This window comes from Paroedura picta, chromosome 8 (assembly GCF_049243985.1).
Source record: "Paroedura picta isolate Pp20150507F chromosome 8, Ppicta_v3.0, whole genome shotgun sequence".
Classification (NCBI taxonomy): domain Eukaryota; kingdom Metazoa; phylum Chordata; class Lepidosauria; order Squamata; family Gekkonidae; genus Paroedura; species Paroedura picta.
The window spans coordinates 103074526-103089265 of record NC_135376.1 but is presented as its reverse complement, the minus strand read 5'-3'; the positions used below and the strand labels follow the sequence as shown (position 1 = coordinate 103089265).

At 50.1% G+C, this 14740-nt stretch overlaps 1 long non-coding RNA gene across 2 annotated transcripts; it reads right to left on the bottom strand.

Moving 5' to 3' along the window:
- Positions 1 to 5410: 5410 nt before the first annotated feature.
- Positions 5411 to 14244, bottom strand: LOC143844081 (uncharacterized). Of its 2 annotated transcripts, none has more exons than XR_013233805.1 (3): positions 14123 to 14244; positions 10928 to 12301; positions 5411 to 6216 (listed from the first exon to the last, which is right to left on the bottom strand). It is a non-coding gene; the product is annotated as an uncharacterized LOC143844081 (long non-coding RNA). The 2 variants fall into 2 exon arrangements; XR_013233804.1 differs by having other exon boundaries at positions 12204 to 12301.
- Between the last annotated feature and the right edge of the window lie 496 nt (positions 14245 to 14740).

Sequence of the window (14740 nt, the reverse complement as noted above, 5' to 3'; positions counted from 1 at the left end):
ATGGTGTTGGACCGCCGTGGTGTTGCTGTGAGGACCCCGACCATATCCCTTGGATCTGTACCCCGGTGGCTTGCAGACCACGATAAGGCTTGTGGGGGCTGGACCTGGCTTGCCTTGGTGTGCCCATCCATTCCTGCCACTTCACCAAGTGAGGCAGCAGCCTGAGGGGCACATTTTGGCCTTACAATCAACAAACAGAAAATTGCCAGCCATGTTAACTGCCATAATGTGGGTCATGTCTAAAGGGTCAAGGCATCTTCAACTAAGTCCCAAACTGTCCAGTCCTAGACCTCTGAGCATAGGGCCCCTGGGGCTGATCCCCAGACTCATCCTGGGTCCTTTCCAGCTCAAGAGGGCCAAAGCCATTGTGGCTGTCCCCTTCCTCCCCTTCCTCCCCCCCCCCTGCCCCCTTTGGCCTCCACTGAGAGATCCTCAGGGACACCATATGGGCCATTTAAGAGGGAAACTTGCCTGTGATCAAGATGCCACCTGTGCAGAGTGTTCTTTCCTCCAGAGCCAGTCTGGTGTCCTGGTTAGGAGTGCGGACTTCTAATCTGGCATGCCGGGTTCGATTCTGCACTCCCCCACATGCAGCCAGCTGGGTGACCTTGGGCTCCCCACGGCGCTGATAAAACTGCTCTGACCGGGCAGTGATATCAGGGCTCTCTCAGCCTCACCCCACCCCACAGGGTGTCTGTTGTGGGGAGAGGAAAGGGAAGGCGACTGTAAGACTACTTCGGGTAGAGAAAAGCGGCATCTAAGAACCAACTCTTCTTCTTCTGAGGAGGAGGAGCTTTCATCGTTTCAGTCACAATCTGCAATCAGAGATAAAACAAATGCTTTTAAAGGATCTTTTTTGCTTCCTGGTTTTGTTTTGTTTTTCTCCCAGCAGAGCTCCCAGGCCCCCCACAGCTCCACTCCAGGACGGAATTAAGCAGGACCTGCTGAGGGTAGATCACAGTGCTGCTAAATATTTTACCTTTTGCATTTGCTTGAACTCATGCCAATTCTAACAAGTCAGAAGTGGAGTGTTAATAAAATGGACAGCCAACGTCCGCTCAGGCTGACTTTTTCCTGTGTCTGCAGGCAGCTCTGAAAGGTTCCCCAAGTCACTTCCTGGTCAATAGTTATTATCCCGTTAGGCAGGGGTAGTCAACCTCCTCCAGATGTCCATGGACTACAATGCTGGCAGGGGCTCATGGGAATTGTAGTCCATGGACATCTGGAGGACCACAGGTTGACTACACCTGGATGTTTCTTCCCCCCACCCCCCGCAGGTGTGAGATTATTATTAATATTATTTTATTTCTAGAGTGCCCCTCTCCAGCAACAGTCTCAGGGTGGCTAACGATAGTTAAAATTCCATACAGAAATTAAAACCATTTAAAACAATTAATTAAAAACAAATCAAGCTCTTGCTCCATCACTAAAACCTGGGTTCCAATCAAGAGTGAGGCCAGAACTGCCAGCTGCAATCAGGGAAATGGCAGGAGATTTGGGGCCAGAGAAAGGTATGTTTGGGGAGGGGAGGGGAGGGAGGGACTTCAGTGGGGTCAGTCACCCAGATAATGGTGATCTCCCAGGAGACCTCCAGCCACCACCTGGAGGCTGGCAACCCTATGCGTGAGGCCTTTAAAGTTGTGTCCCGGTAGAGTCAGCTACCCTGTGAGACCTGGACTGGTAGGTCCTCTGCAGACAATGCAAATGTGTGGTTTGCCTTTAAAGGAAAGTTTAAATATCCACATGAGATAAATCATTTGGATTCGCATTTTAAAGGGGTGACTTTTTCGTCCATTTCTGCACTGAAATCCACTCCTTCAGGCGCAGACCTAAATTGCCCCTCACTTGCCCCACAGCAAAGGGCTCCCCAGAAAACCTTTTCAAGTGGGGGTCTACAATGGGGGCTAATTTGGGGCTGTTCAGTGCAGAAATAAATAAATAAATAAATAAATAAATAAATAAATAAATAAATAAATAAATAAATAAATGCAGGCATTCGGGTTTTTTGTTGTGCCCGCCCTTTTGAGTCATTTGGGCAGGCCCCTTTTCTCATCACCCTCTGTTCTTAAAAATCTGCCTTTTTAGAAAACGGGGGGAGGGGGGATTGTATTACAACACTGTTTATAAATTTAAAAAACAGTCTTGCACAATAGTGTTAAAACATTATAATCCAGGGGTTGTTTTTTATTATTACATTCAGGACCGTTTGGGGGGAAGGGTATGGGAGGTGATCAAGGGCACAGAATGGTGAGATTAATGGGCACAACAAACAGAAAGGTGCAAGCGGGCATCAATTTGCAAAAAAAATGAAAAGGGGAAGGAAGCAAAGCATGATGGGAGGCTGTCTCAGTGCAGAAAGCATCTTACAAATTTCAGTGCAGAAAACATCTTACAAATTTCAACCTGGGAAATGAGGGGAGGAACGGCCAGTTCACAAAGGCTAGAGTTGACTTACAGTATCCAAATGAAGGTTAAAACTAGGTATGTCTCCTAATGTGGAAGTGGTCCCTGTGGTGTGCGTGACAACTGAGGACAGAGGCTTCCCTTGGGCACACACATATGGACACACATTTGAGCTTGGTTGTAATAGTTTTAATGGTTTGCTTTTAATGGTTTTTGAGGTGTATGTAAAGTGTGTAACCTGTTTTTGCTTGAGGCAGCTCAGAGACAGGAGTTCATGAAGTGGAAGGGTCTTCCAAGACAAAAGACAAAGTTGATGCTAAATGCCAAAGACCTTTTTCCAAAGCAACCAGTGACAAACATCCCATTAAAATCCAGCTCTTCGGTACTCTGGTGGCAGCAATACTGAACATGAAAAATGAAAAGGAAGAGAAGCACTCCACCTTCTCTGGGTGCTGACTTCATTTGTCACCCAAGACAAGACCACTGAACCTGGCCATATCATGGTTCATGGGGGGAAAGCAGGCCTCGGCGGTCCAGTATCCCAGTATAGGAATAGCAAAAATGGTTATCTCTCCTGGACTCCAAAAACAAGATCCAGAAAACACAGGAAATCAAATATTCCTTACTAGCTATTAAACTCACTCCAATGAAGAAAGATCTTTAATAAAATGTTGCAAATATCTAAACAGTAATTGGAATCTGAATTACATTGCTTTAATTATCATTGTTATTCTAACTCAGCCCCATAGTAGCTATTTTATGATGCGCAATCCTGATCTTAAGATCGACATTTTGGGAGAATAATGGTTAGGGGGAAATTGGGTTGGTCAAAAGAAAACATCTTCACCTGTGTCCTGAGGACCTGTCTCTTTAAGAGAAGCTTACTGGTTTCATCCATTTCTAAAACAGGAATTTCAGGGTTTTTTCAGATAACAAGTCAATTGCAAAAACTTAGTAAGGCAGCTGCATGACAAGCCCACGGCCTAGGGTCCCTTATGATCACAGACTTATCGTTATAAAAAGACCCCAAATCTGGAGGCAGGTTTTCCACCATGTTTAAATTTTTGATTTGGAAACACATCTTATGTTGCACCCATAGATGAAAAGCAACGGAAATCACTACAGAAGTGACATGTGTGTCCCCGTCCCATCCACACACACACACACAACACACCTCACCCAGCACGGCTGAGCCTCATGAGAAGGAAGATGGTGGCCTTATTGGAGGGGCCCTGCCAAGCCTGGTCAGGCACGCCATTCGGCAGGTGGGCAGAGGGTCAGGGTGCAGAAGGAGCCCACCTGGCAGCCACTCGGGGCCCCCCCCAGAGCTGTGCACCCACTAAGCGTCATGGGAAGGAGGAGCTCCTGGCCCACTGTCAGCAGGCTGCGTGGAGGGAAGCAAGGGTTCGGGCAGGTGGCTCACAGCAGCGGCAGTGGGGCTGGCCCCCCATCGGTGGTCAGGCTTCCAGCTGTCCCTTCCCTGTCCTGGCCGGAGCAAGGAGCAGCAGAGAGGCCCATCCTCCCCACCAGCTCCCTCCACTTCCCTTGACTGGGAGCAATAAGCAACAGAGGGGCCATAAGGACCACCCAGAGCCCTATGGAAGGGGCGGTATAAAACTCTAAACAAATAAAATGAATAAATAAAGACCTTTGCCTCAGACTGGCCTCCTCCTCTTCCTCCTCCTCCCTTCCCTTGCCTTCCAAGAAACAGGCTCTCCAAAGCTACTGCCACAAGCCCTCCTTCCTGGGCTGGGCCTCGGATGTTGTTGTGGCCCCAGGCCATTCCCGTTACCACCACCAAGGGACAGGTGATGAGGAGCACAGAAAAGCAACAAGCTCTCTCCCCCCCCCCCCGCTCTGCTGCCTCCCGTGGTTTATTCCTCCCTTCTCCTTTCCTCCCTTCACCTCCCTCCACCCCACTCTCTCACACACAGACTACCTGCTTCCCCCACTTCCTTCCTTCCTTCCTTCCTTCCTTCCTTCCTTCCTTCCTTCCTTCCTTCCTTCCTTCCTTCCTTCCTTCCACTACTCTGGACACAGCATCTCTCTCTCTCTCTCTCTCTCTCCTTCCTTCCTTCCTTCCTTCCTTCCTTCCTTCCTTCCTTCCATTGAGCCGTTGGAGAGGGAGAGGAGCAAGCGAGGAATGCAGGCAGTGGGGGCAGGACTGAGAGCCCCACCGGGAGCACAGAGCAGGCTGTCCCTCCCCCTCCTTTCCTAGTTGCATGGAGCAAATGGTATTCCGCTGACATCTCCTGACCGAGTGGCAAAAGTGGGGCTCTCTGCAGGGAGACACCTCCAGAATCCATCAGCCCACTCCCAAGTACACCTGCCTGTATGCCCCCCACCCCACCCCGGGCCCCAATCTTCCTCCAGCCCTTTAGTGCTTCTGGTGAACTAGGGCGGCCAACCTCCAAGGGAGCCTCCAGCTACGGCGCAGTTCCCCTGAAGAAGAATGGCTGCTTCGGAGGGAAGACTCTGTGGCCCTATACTGGGCTGAGGGCCCACCTCTCTCCACAGCGCCCACTCCAAAGCCTCCAGGAATGGCCTAATCTGGAGCTGGCAACCCTACTGCAGTCTCTTTCTTTTGGTTTAACCAACCTTGGAGGGTTGTTGTGTGATGACCATGAGAAGGAGGGGATAACTCATTTGTGCCATCCTTGGAGGGTTATATCTGAAGTGCACTTTCAGCACGTTCCCCATCAGAACCCAACCCCCCCCCATCCCCAGGCACTTCCCAACCAGGAGCTGGCAACCCTAAAAGAGGTGGGTGTTTTCTCTAGTTCTTCTGGCGCAATTGGTGGGTGTAATGGCCCTGTCACCCACCAAAGTCCCTCTCCTAAATTCTGCCTTCTTAAGGCTCCCGCCCCCCCCCCCCCCCGATCTCCAGATATTTCCCCGCCAGGAGCGAGCAACCATGGAGCAGGCTCAGGTATGATACAAGGGGTTGCGTTCGGGTGCGAAGGGACTCCCTAACATGACTTGCCTGCATTGCTTTTCTGAGCTAGTCCCTGCTTCTGATTGCTTTGGACTAGCCGGCCTCTTCCCCACATGACACTTAACAATGGCTCTTGTCATGGGAAAGAAACTGAAAAGGGATCTCCTGTCCCACACAAAGGAATTTACGTTCAGTCATGTGACAGAACCAAATCCGAATTCTTTTTTGCAATAAATGAGCTCATCTTTCAGTAGTCCTTCTGCTCTTTGATGTTTCCACAAACACCTGCAATTTTGGTGTATATTATTCATCATTTTTATAGTCAGTCAGAATACATGTGGAAAAATAGTTGTAATCCTTTACAGCAACATGAACTGGGATTCCAGTTTCTACCCCAAAACTCTCCCAGATAAAAGATGCTGAAAATCCAAGAAAATTCTAGAGCAGGGGTAGTCAAACTGCGGCCCTCCAGATATCCATGGACTACAATTCCCATTAATTCCCCTGTTCTAGAGCATCCTGTGACATACATTCCGGTTTTCACAGGAAGTGACCATAAGCAAAGCCAGCCGGGCACTCTGGTCCCCTGGCCCCACGTTTCCTTTTGCTTCAGTCACTGGTAGGCAAAATGCTGGACTGGTGGGAGGGTGATGGTGGAGCTGCCACATTTGAGATTCATTTGAAGTTTAGAGAACTTCATTAATCCAATAAAATATAACTTTATTTTCTCTTTAAAAAGCTAATTTGATCTCTCTTTGTTGAGATAATTGCTCTCTTCTCTTGACATGAAAATTCATTTTCAAGGCACATAAAACACGATAGATGCCAACTATCGAGAAAGGAGAGTTGGAAATATTCCTTCTTCCTGGACAGAGATGCTGAAGCAAGACAAAAAAAGAAGGGCACTTGGGTAAGAGGTGAAGCCTTGTTAACAATTTTGTCATGATAATTTATTTAGATAGATTTGCTTCCATTACAAACATTGCTTCCATTCAGTTTTCAATATTTCTTTCCTAAATCAAAACCAGTCATTTCTGAAGGCTAAGTTTAATTTAAGAAGTTGGGGATGAACTAAAATCAGAAGCAAGGTGGTGTCAGATTGCATTAAAGAGGTTTATCCAATTTTTATCCAATTTTCTCAATTTTTCTCTATGCCCTCCATACATACACATGGCTTTAGGGTTCCCAACCTCATGATAGGAGCCCTGTGTGCAGTTCTGGAGGCCTCAGTTCAAAAAAGGTCATGGACAAAATTGAGAGGGTTCAGAGGAGAGGGACAAGAATGATCTGGGGCCTGGGGACCAAGCCCTGTGAGGAAAGGCTGAGGGACCTGGGAATGTTCAGCCTGGAGAAAAGGAGGTTGAGAGGGGACAGGAGGGCTCTCTTTAAGTATCTTAAAAGTTGTCACTTAGAAGAGGGCAGGAAGCAGTTCCTGTGGGCAGCAGTAGATAGGACCCGCAGTAATGGGTTTAAACTATGTGTAGCACTGTATTGGCTAGACATCAGGAAGAAATTTCACAGTCAGAGTATTTCAGCAGTGAAATTGGCTGCCTAGGGGGGTAGGGAGCTGGCGGTCTTCAAGCAGCGGCTGGAGAGGTACTTATCCTGTACTACCCTGCCCCCAGCAAATAGCAATTGTGTTTGAGTTTTGGTAAGAAGAACACACTTCTTAGCTAATGTGGCAGCCAAATGGATCTTCTCTGAGTAGACATAGAAAAAAACAGGGAAACAAAAGGGAGATGTCTTGAGTGAGGGCATGACACTTGGTTATAAAGAAATTCAAGTCTGGAAAGCTCTGTTATTGCAGGCCATTTTTTAAAACAAATTTATAGCAAAAACCAGCATGCCTAGAAACAGAGCTGTCTATGAAAAGAGGGGGGGGGGATCTTGCCTTCATCCTCTGGTGCAAAAGATTGATGATCTATAGTGAGCCGTGGAACCAACAACTCTCCAATAGAATGAAATTTATGTCCAGATTGGAAGTAATCTTGCTCAGTCAATACCCGATAGCATTTGGGGATTTAGTTATGCTTTCTTTGTAAGAAGGGTTTTGAAATCAGTCTCTGAAAGGCAATGCCACGGAATAAGAGCACAGGGTACTTTTTCCCCACACAGGAGTTTTTGGTTTGGAGGTTGTTGTTCTTTTTACTTTTTGAAAAATAAAAAAAATGGGTCAAAAGCTTAAAATAGTGCATTTTTAAAACATGAGCTGCTCAAAAGCAAAAATTAACATACAATAAAAAGTCCTGCATGGAGAAAAATATAAAGACCCACAGCCAGACTTGAACTGATAAAGTTGTGATTTCAAGGCTACTTTATTAACTGAGCTATCTGTGCTGTGTTAAAGTGCATTGTTTGTGGGCTCTGTTCACACTGTTCACTAACCTTTTCCATGCAAGTGTTTCGCACCCAACCCCTGTGAAACACCTGTAGCAAATTGGGAGAAAGGACTGCAGCTGGAGGCAACCAAAAGTTCATCTTTAACTCTTTCTGATATGAGTGCTGGTAAAGCGTAAACGGTAATGACTGGGGAAGGGAATGGCAAACCACCCCGTATTGAGTCTGCCATGAAAACGCTGGAAGGCGTCACCCCAAGGGTCAGACATGACCCGGTGCTTGCACAGGGGATATGTTTACCTTTTTAAAGCAGCAAAATTATTCTACTGCACAAAGGTTTAGACAAAATGAAGCCTTCTCTGAAATGCATTCACTGGCAGGGGCTCATGGGAATTGTAGTCCATGGATATCTGAAGGGACGCAGTTTGACTACCCCTGCATCAGCATGTCAATGCTGGAAGTGCAGCTGGGGTGGGGATGGGGGAGGGATCCAAAAGACGCAGGGCATCTGCACCCGGAAGAGAGTGCCATGGAGTCGCATTTCTCCAATGAAAATCCACGCTGGGATATGCTGGGGAATAAGTAGTGTGACTCCAGTCTCAATCCTAAACAGTGCAGATGGGGGGGGGGGGGAGGGAAGCAAGCAGCTTCAAAGTGGAGTTTGTGGTCAGGTGCTTTTTTAAGCCCAGCTGGATGAACTGCAAAATGGCTGTGCAGATAGAAATGTTATTACAGTTTGCACCAGGCATGTAACAGAGGAAATTATACAATGCATCCCAGATAAATCATGATGTTAAAACATAAATATAAATATAAATATGAATATATAAAAGTTACTTTAAAACTTGGTAGTAAAATGTATGGTGGATTTTTAAAACTAGAGCAGAAATAGCTTTGAGCCTGAAACAAAATCCTCATATTTCATTTTTCATGGTGGACCCTACGAGCTCCACGAACTCTACATACTATTGAACAAAATTTAGCAACAGGTTTAGTGATTTGGGGGGATTTGTCAGACAGTAATTTATTGATAATGTCAGTGTTATGTGTTGTAACTTTGTGTTGTTTGTCCTGACTTTTGCTTTACAAAGGGATGGAGGAACTCAGCTCGGGCATAGAAAGGACAGCACAGAAAAACGTGCAGATAAGATCCTGGTTTCCTTCTCTGACCAAGTTATGGGCTAATCAGATTGCGGAAACTCAGTGGATGTTGTTTACCTGGATTTTACCAGTAAGACTTTTGACAAGGTTTCCCATGATGTTCTGATGGGTCACCTAGAGGACTGCAGACTGGGGTTTCAGATGATGAAATGGATTGGGAACTGGCTAGAAAACGACACCCAAAGGGTGGTTGTCATTCAATGGTGCTTCATCGGACTGGAGGGAGGTGAGCAGTGGGTGCCACGGGGCTCAGACTGCATGCTGTACTTTTCAACATTTTTATCCATGATCTGGACAAACAGGTAGGGGGGGGGCTTTAATTTTTTCAGATGACACCAAATTAGGAGAAGTAGTGAACACCCCAGAAGATAGTGATAAGAGTTCAACATACTGGGAAAGTGGGCAAAGGAGAACAAGATGCAGTTCAATAAGGATAAGGGTAGAGTTCTACATCTGGGTCACAAAAGTGAGAAGCAGGCAGACTGGATGGGGGAGACATTTCTGGGCGGCAGTGTGAGTGAACGAGATCTTGGGGGGTCCTCGTGGGCTGTAAGCTCAATATGAGCAGACAGTGTAATGCGGCAGTAAAGCAGGCAAATGCAGTCTTAGGCTGTATCAACAGAGGCATCACATCAAAATTGCAAGATGTCATAGTCCCGCTGTACACTGCATTCCAGAGGCCTCCCTTCAAAAAGGTTGTGGACAAAATTGAGAGGGTGCAGAAGGAGAGTGATGAGGGTGATCCAGGGCCGGGGGATCAAGGGACTGTTCAGCCTGGAGAAGAGGAGGCTGAGAAGACAAGATTGTTCTCTTAAGTCTCTGAAAGGTCATCATCACTTGGAGGAGGGCAGGGAGCAGTTCCTGTGGGCAGCAGTACCTGCAGTAGAGGCTTTAAACTACACGAAGAACAGAACTGGCTAGATATGGGGGGGGGGGGGATTTTCAGTCAGAGTAGTTCAGCCGTGGAATAGGCTGCCTAAAGAGGCGGTGAGCTCCCCCTCCCTGCTGGTCTTCAAGCAGCAGCTGGACAGATATTTATCCTGGATGTTTGAGACTGATCCTGCCTTGAGCAGGGGGTAGGACTAGATGGCCTGCATGGCCCCTTCCCACTCTAGGATTTATGCTTCATAGAACCTAAGTGGCTACACCACTCTGATCTTTTGGGATGATTTAATTATATAAATCCCACCTCTGTGTAACCCTGGCCCTGTGTGATGACTTAGTTTTGTTGGAGGATCTGATGGGGAATTGCCTTGCCGTACATATATGGGCCACAGATCACAATGATGGCGCTTCAGTGCCCCAATGAAATCCCACTGTGGAAACCTGCTCAGCAAGTTGCATCTCTCAGCAAAGGGCAGTGTCTACTCCTCTTTGTTGCCCTGCCAGGCGACTGCTTCAAATCAGGGAAAGAATTGAGAACATCTTGTCACGAAGAAGCAGGTGGGGCAAAGTGGCAAAGTGAAGGACTTTCTCCAGAGGGGTGGGGGAAGTTCACACCCGTTTCTGCTGTCACACCCGTTAAAATATCTGTCCAGACACAATGGTCATATTTACCCCTGGTGTACTGCAAAACAGCAAGTTTGGCCTGAAGCCCATCGATCTGGTGCATGCGTGGCTGGTCTGGGAAATGGAGCCTGAGATGGATCCTGTAGATCCATCATGCTGGTGGGAGTGCCTTCCTCCGTGGCAAGATCCTGCCCTCAAAGCAAGAGCACGCGTGTGCACACAATGGCTCATCCCTTGAATAAAACATGGTTGGTCTTAAAGGAGCCACTGGACTCAGACTGCTGCTTCAGACCAAGATGGCGACATATCTGAACCTGTCTCCAAGGATAGTTAGAAGTAAGGGAAGGATGAAGGAGCAAATATCCCTTGCATTACACCTGCAAACCTTTCAAGGTACAGCTACGAAGTGTCTAGAACTACGCTGCAAAGAAGGGACATTCATAAAATTCCAAAGCAACTTTTGCAGTTCTCACAACTATTGGTTGGGGAAATTCCTGGGGATTGGTGGGAGTTAAGGGAGGACATTCATCAAGGACGTGATATGATAAAGTCCACCCTGCAAAGCAGCCATTTCTTTGTTACCTGGAATCAGATGTAAGTGCAGGAGACCTCCAGCCTTCCCCTGGAGGTCTTCATTAGTCAAACCTCATGCATACCTTCAGGTATCTCTTTGGCTCCTAGCTCAAATGAGAAATGGAGACTCCTGAAGCTCTTCTCAAATCTTCAGAATGGGATCTCAAAGGACTTGTGATGGACCCCAGTTTTAAAACAGAATGCCCTAAGTGACAGGTGCAATGCAAGTTGCAAAGAGACCTTAAAGGAGACGGTGTCCCTTATCTGCAAGGAACATGAGAGGTCCCACACAGCACTTGGACCGTGAGGAATGACGGTGTCTAATACGAGCATGGAAAAGCATTCTCATTCAGGCTTATGAAAGTTGACATTTAGAGGATGTTTCAAAGCAGCCATGCCAGTTCTTCTGAGACCAGGAGGAGCTGAAGGGCAGTGTGGGTCTGTGTGGGTCTGTGTGGGTCTGGGGAATAACCACAGCACCCACCTTACTGGGTCTCCAGTTTTCCTGTGTTAAGCAGCACCCCTGAGAAACTCCTCCTGCAGAAGTGGCACAAAAGGATGGAACCCAACAATGGTGACATCTTTCACCCCTCAGCAGGACTAGAAGACGGAGACTGCTTCTCCCTGGGGATCTTAGCAGAAGGGCTGCGGTTGGCAATGAATTTTGTTTTAAATGTTGCCTCATGTCCTTACCAGAAGTGACAAAGGGTAGCTCAAGGAATCACCAGGAGTTGGCAACCCTGCTCCTCACAAATTGGCGAGGAAAGGGAGTAAGGCACCAATTAAAACTCTCACAGGCATTCCTTCCGGATCCCAGTCTGCCGAGAGCAGCAGCAAATTTCCTCCAAGAAGCACAAGGCCAGGCAGAACACTTGTGGTGGCCTGTGCAAGTATGTGTCTGTGTGCACACAAATGCACACACACACACACACATTTTAAAAAACCACACGTGGCTTGCTGTGCTTTTGCATCAGTTGTTCATGCCCATCCACGGCATTTGCAGGCCGGCCGGCCCTGCGCTATCCTGATTCCATGTCTGAATGTCGAACGGCACAATTTATAAACATTCCTGGTGGGAAAATATGTCCTGTGAACCACATAAAACCAGATGCTTCCGCAGCCTTCCTCAGTGCGTTCCATGAAATATAAATATACATTAAGTATCCATCACACACATTCAGAGAATATTATTCCTTATGTATAAGCAGACCAGGGTTCCTTCTCCTGACTCCTAGACTCACACACAATAAAGTAGATCCCAAATGATTATCCTTACGATGCTCACAAATATCAAACATCTGGCTTGCTTGTGAATCCTGAAGTTTTCTCTTGTCGGCCAGTCCCAGTGAGCAGGAAGGAAGAATGGCAGGGAGTCACCTGGGCCTTTTTGAGATAAAATGTTGTCGGTGTTAGAAAACTGGTAACAATATGACATTGTTTATACCACAGCGGCTAATCTTGAAATTAAAAAACCCTCTTGGCGGGACAGAAGGGACATTCATAAAACTAGCCAGTGGCAACGGGGGGGGGGGATGTCAAAGCGGGCAGTTTCTCCCCCTTCTCTTTCCGCCAGCCTCTCCCGGGCCTTGTGCGCATCATTCCCTGGCCGGCCTTCCCAGAGGAGCGGCTACAGCCCCCCCCCCGCCCCCGAAGAGATCCACACGATCCAGGGTCCCCGGGAGGATCTGCGCCTGGTCTCGGTGTTTGACTTCAAAGCCGAAGTGGGCTCGGGGGAGAGGAGCGCCGCTGAGGGGGCGCCTCGGGACCCCGCCAGGGCCAGGCCAGGGGCCAGCAGGGGGTTGCGGCTCTCCCGGCCCAAGGGAGGCCCAAGGCAATCCACGCAGGCCGAGCCCCACTCGCCTCGCCCGGCCCACGAGCACCGGCCCGAGCAGGCTGGCCTCCCCACCCACCCAGCCAGCCACCCACGCCAGCGGGGGCTTCGGGCTCGGGCGGGCCCTGGGCGGGGAGACGCGGGCCCTTGGCCGGGCGCGAGGCGCAGAGGGGCCGGGAAGCCCCCAAGCACAGGGCGACCCCCCGACCCCCCCCCGCCTCCGCTGCGGACCGGGGCGCCCGGGGGGGGTGCGGGCCAGGCGCGCGAGGGAGGGGGGTCCCGGCCGGGCCGAAGCGCCTGGCTGGCTGGCTGGGGCGGCGGAGGAGGCCGCTGGGCCGGACCCCGCGCGGAAAGCCTCCTTTTGTTCCCGGGCCGGCGCCGGGCGAGAAGCCGCGAAACGCCTCCCTCCCTCCGTCCCGCCCGCCCGCCCGGCCGGCTCTGTCCCCGGCAAGCGGCACTGGCCGCGCGCCTCCGGCCCTGGCCGCCTCTCTCTCCACGCGGGCCTCGCCAGGGGTGCCTCCGAGCCCCGGCGCTGCTGTTCGGGGGGGGGGGAGGGAGGGGGGGAGCCACAGACCCTGGGGGGGCACGAAGCCCCCCCCCCCCCGGGCGCTACTGCCAAGGCGCCGTCCGCCCGTGCACAGAAAACCCGGGCCTGGGTCGCCAGGGAGGGTGGCTGGCCAAGAAGGAACCTGGCAGGCCTTGGAGGAGGAAAGAGCTGCACTCAGACTCTGGCTCTGTTGGGCTCCCAGTCCTGGGGAGGGGGAGGGATCTCCTCCAGCGGAGCATCCAGGCGGTCTCCAGGCCTCTGCCCAACATCAAGGACCGGCCCAGTTTCACTTTCTGCCTTCTCGGCACCTCTGCCCCTCCAGGCTTCCCGCACAGCAGTGGCTGCCCTGACAGGTGCCAGGCTGGAGACCAGGCCGAGCTACTGGGCAGCGTCTGCAAACGGACCCTGTTTCTTTAGATTCAAAGGGGTCGCCGTGTGGGGCTGAAGCAGCACAAGGAAATCAGAGTCCAGTCTGGCACCTTGAAGACCAACAAAGATTTATTCAAGGCGTGAGCTTTCGCGTGCAAGCACCCTTCGTCAGACTAAGACCTTGCACTCAAAAGCTCACACCCTGAATAAATATTTGTTGGTCTCAAAGGTGCTGCTGCTGTTTTTCTAGTAATGTGACAGAAACTGCTAACTATTTCCACCATTTTGAAAATGCTGTATTGTTATGTGGGTCCAGCCTGCGAGGCCATGGTTGTTGAGAAATTTGGACCCAGAATCTCTGGACCTTTAGGGCCTGGCAAAGGCTTCCCTTCCCGTCCTTACAGCATCTCCACTGTGCCCTGGACTGTCCTCCCTTTAGCCAGCTCTTCCCACTGACCTGCCGCTGTTCCTCGCCATAAAGCCGCAAATCCTGCGAAATCCCCAGTGCCAGAACAGGCCTGCCCGCGGGATCCGGCTGGAACCATCAGCGGTGCTGCTTCCCTTCCAGACTCAGAGGCGTCTCCCTCGTTGCTCCGTAGAGCAAAAGCACCACCATGTGGCCAGACCCCAAAACTTCACTTTGGTAATTTGTTGCAAAGACAGGAAGACCTGCAGGCCGGAAAGGGGGCCGCTTCCTTCTCTGATCACCAGGCAGCAACAATGCCCCCTTGCCACTCCTGGATTGTGAACTCCGGGTTGGGAAATTCCTGGAGACGGGGACTTTGGGGAGGGCCCTCGGCAGTATGTGGATGACCCCCTGCTCTGTCTCCTGAGGGACAGCTGTCCGGATCTCCCCCCAGAGGCATTTGCCAGATGTTTGGAAGCCGTGGCTCAGGCAGAGCTGCCTGAAACTCAACCCCTCCGAGACGGAGGTCCAGTGGCTGGGCAGAAGAGGGCAGGACCAGGAAGCGCGCCTCCCATGCCTGGATGGGGTGCAATTAACACCTGCACCAGTTGCCAGGAATTTGGGGGTGACATTTGATGCCTCCCTCTCTATGGAGGCTCATATCACAAA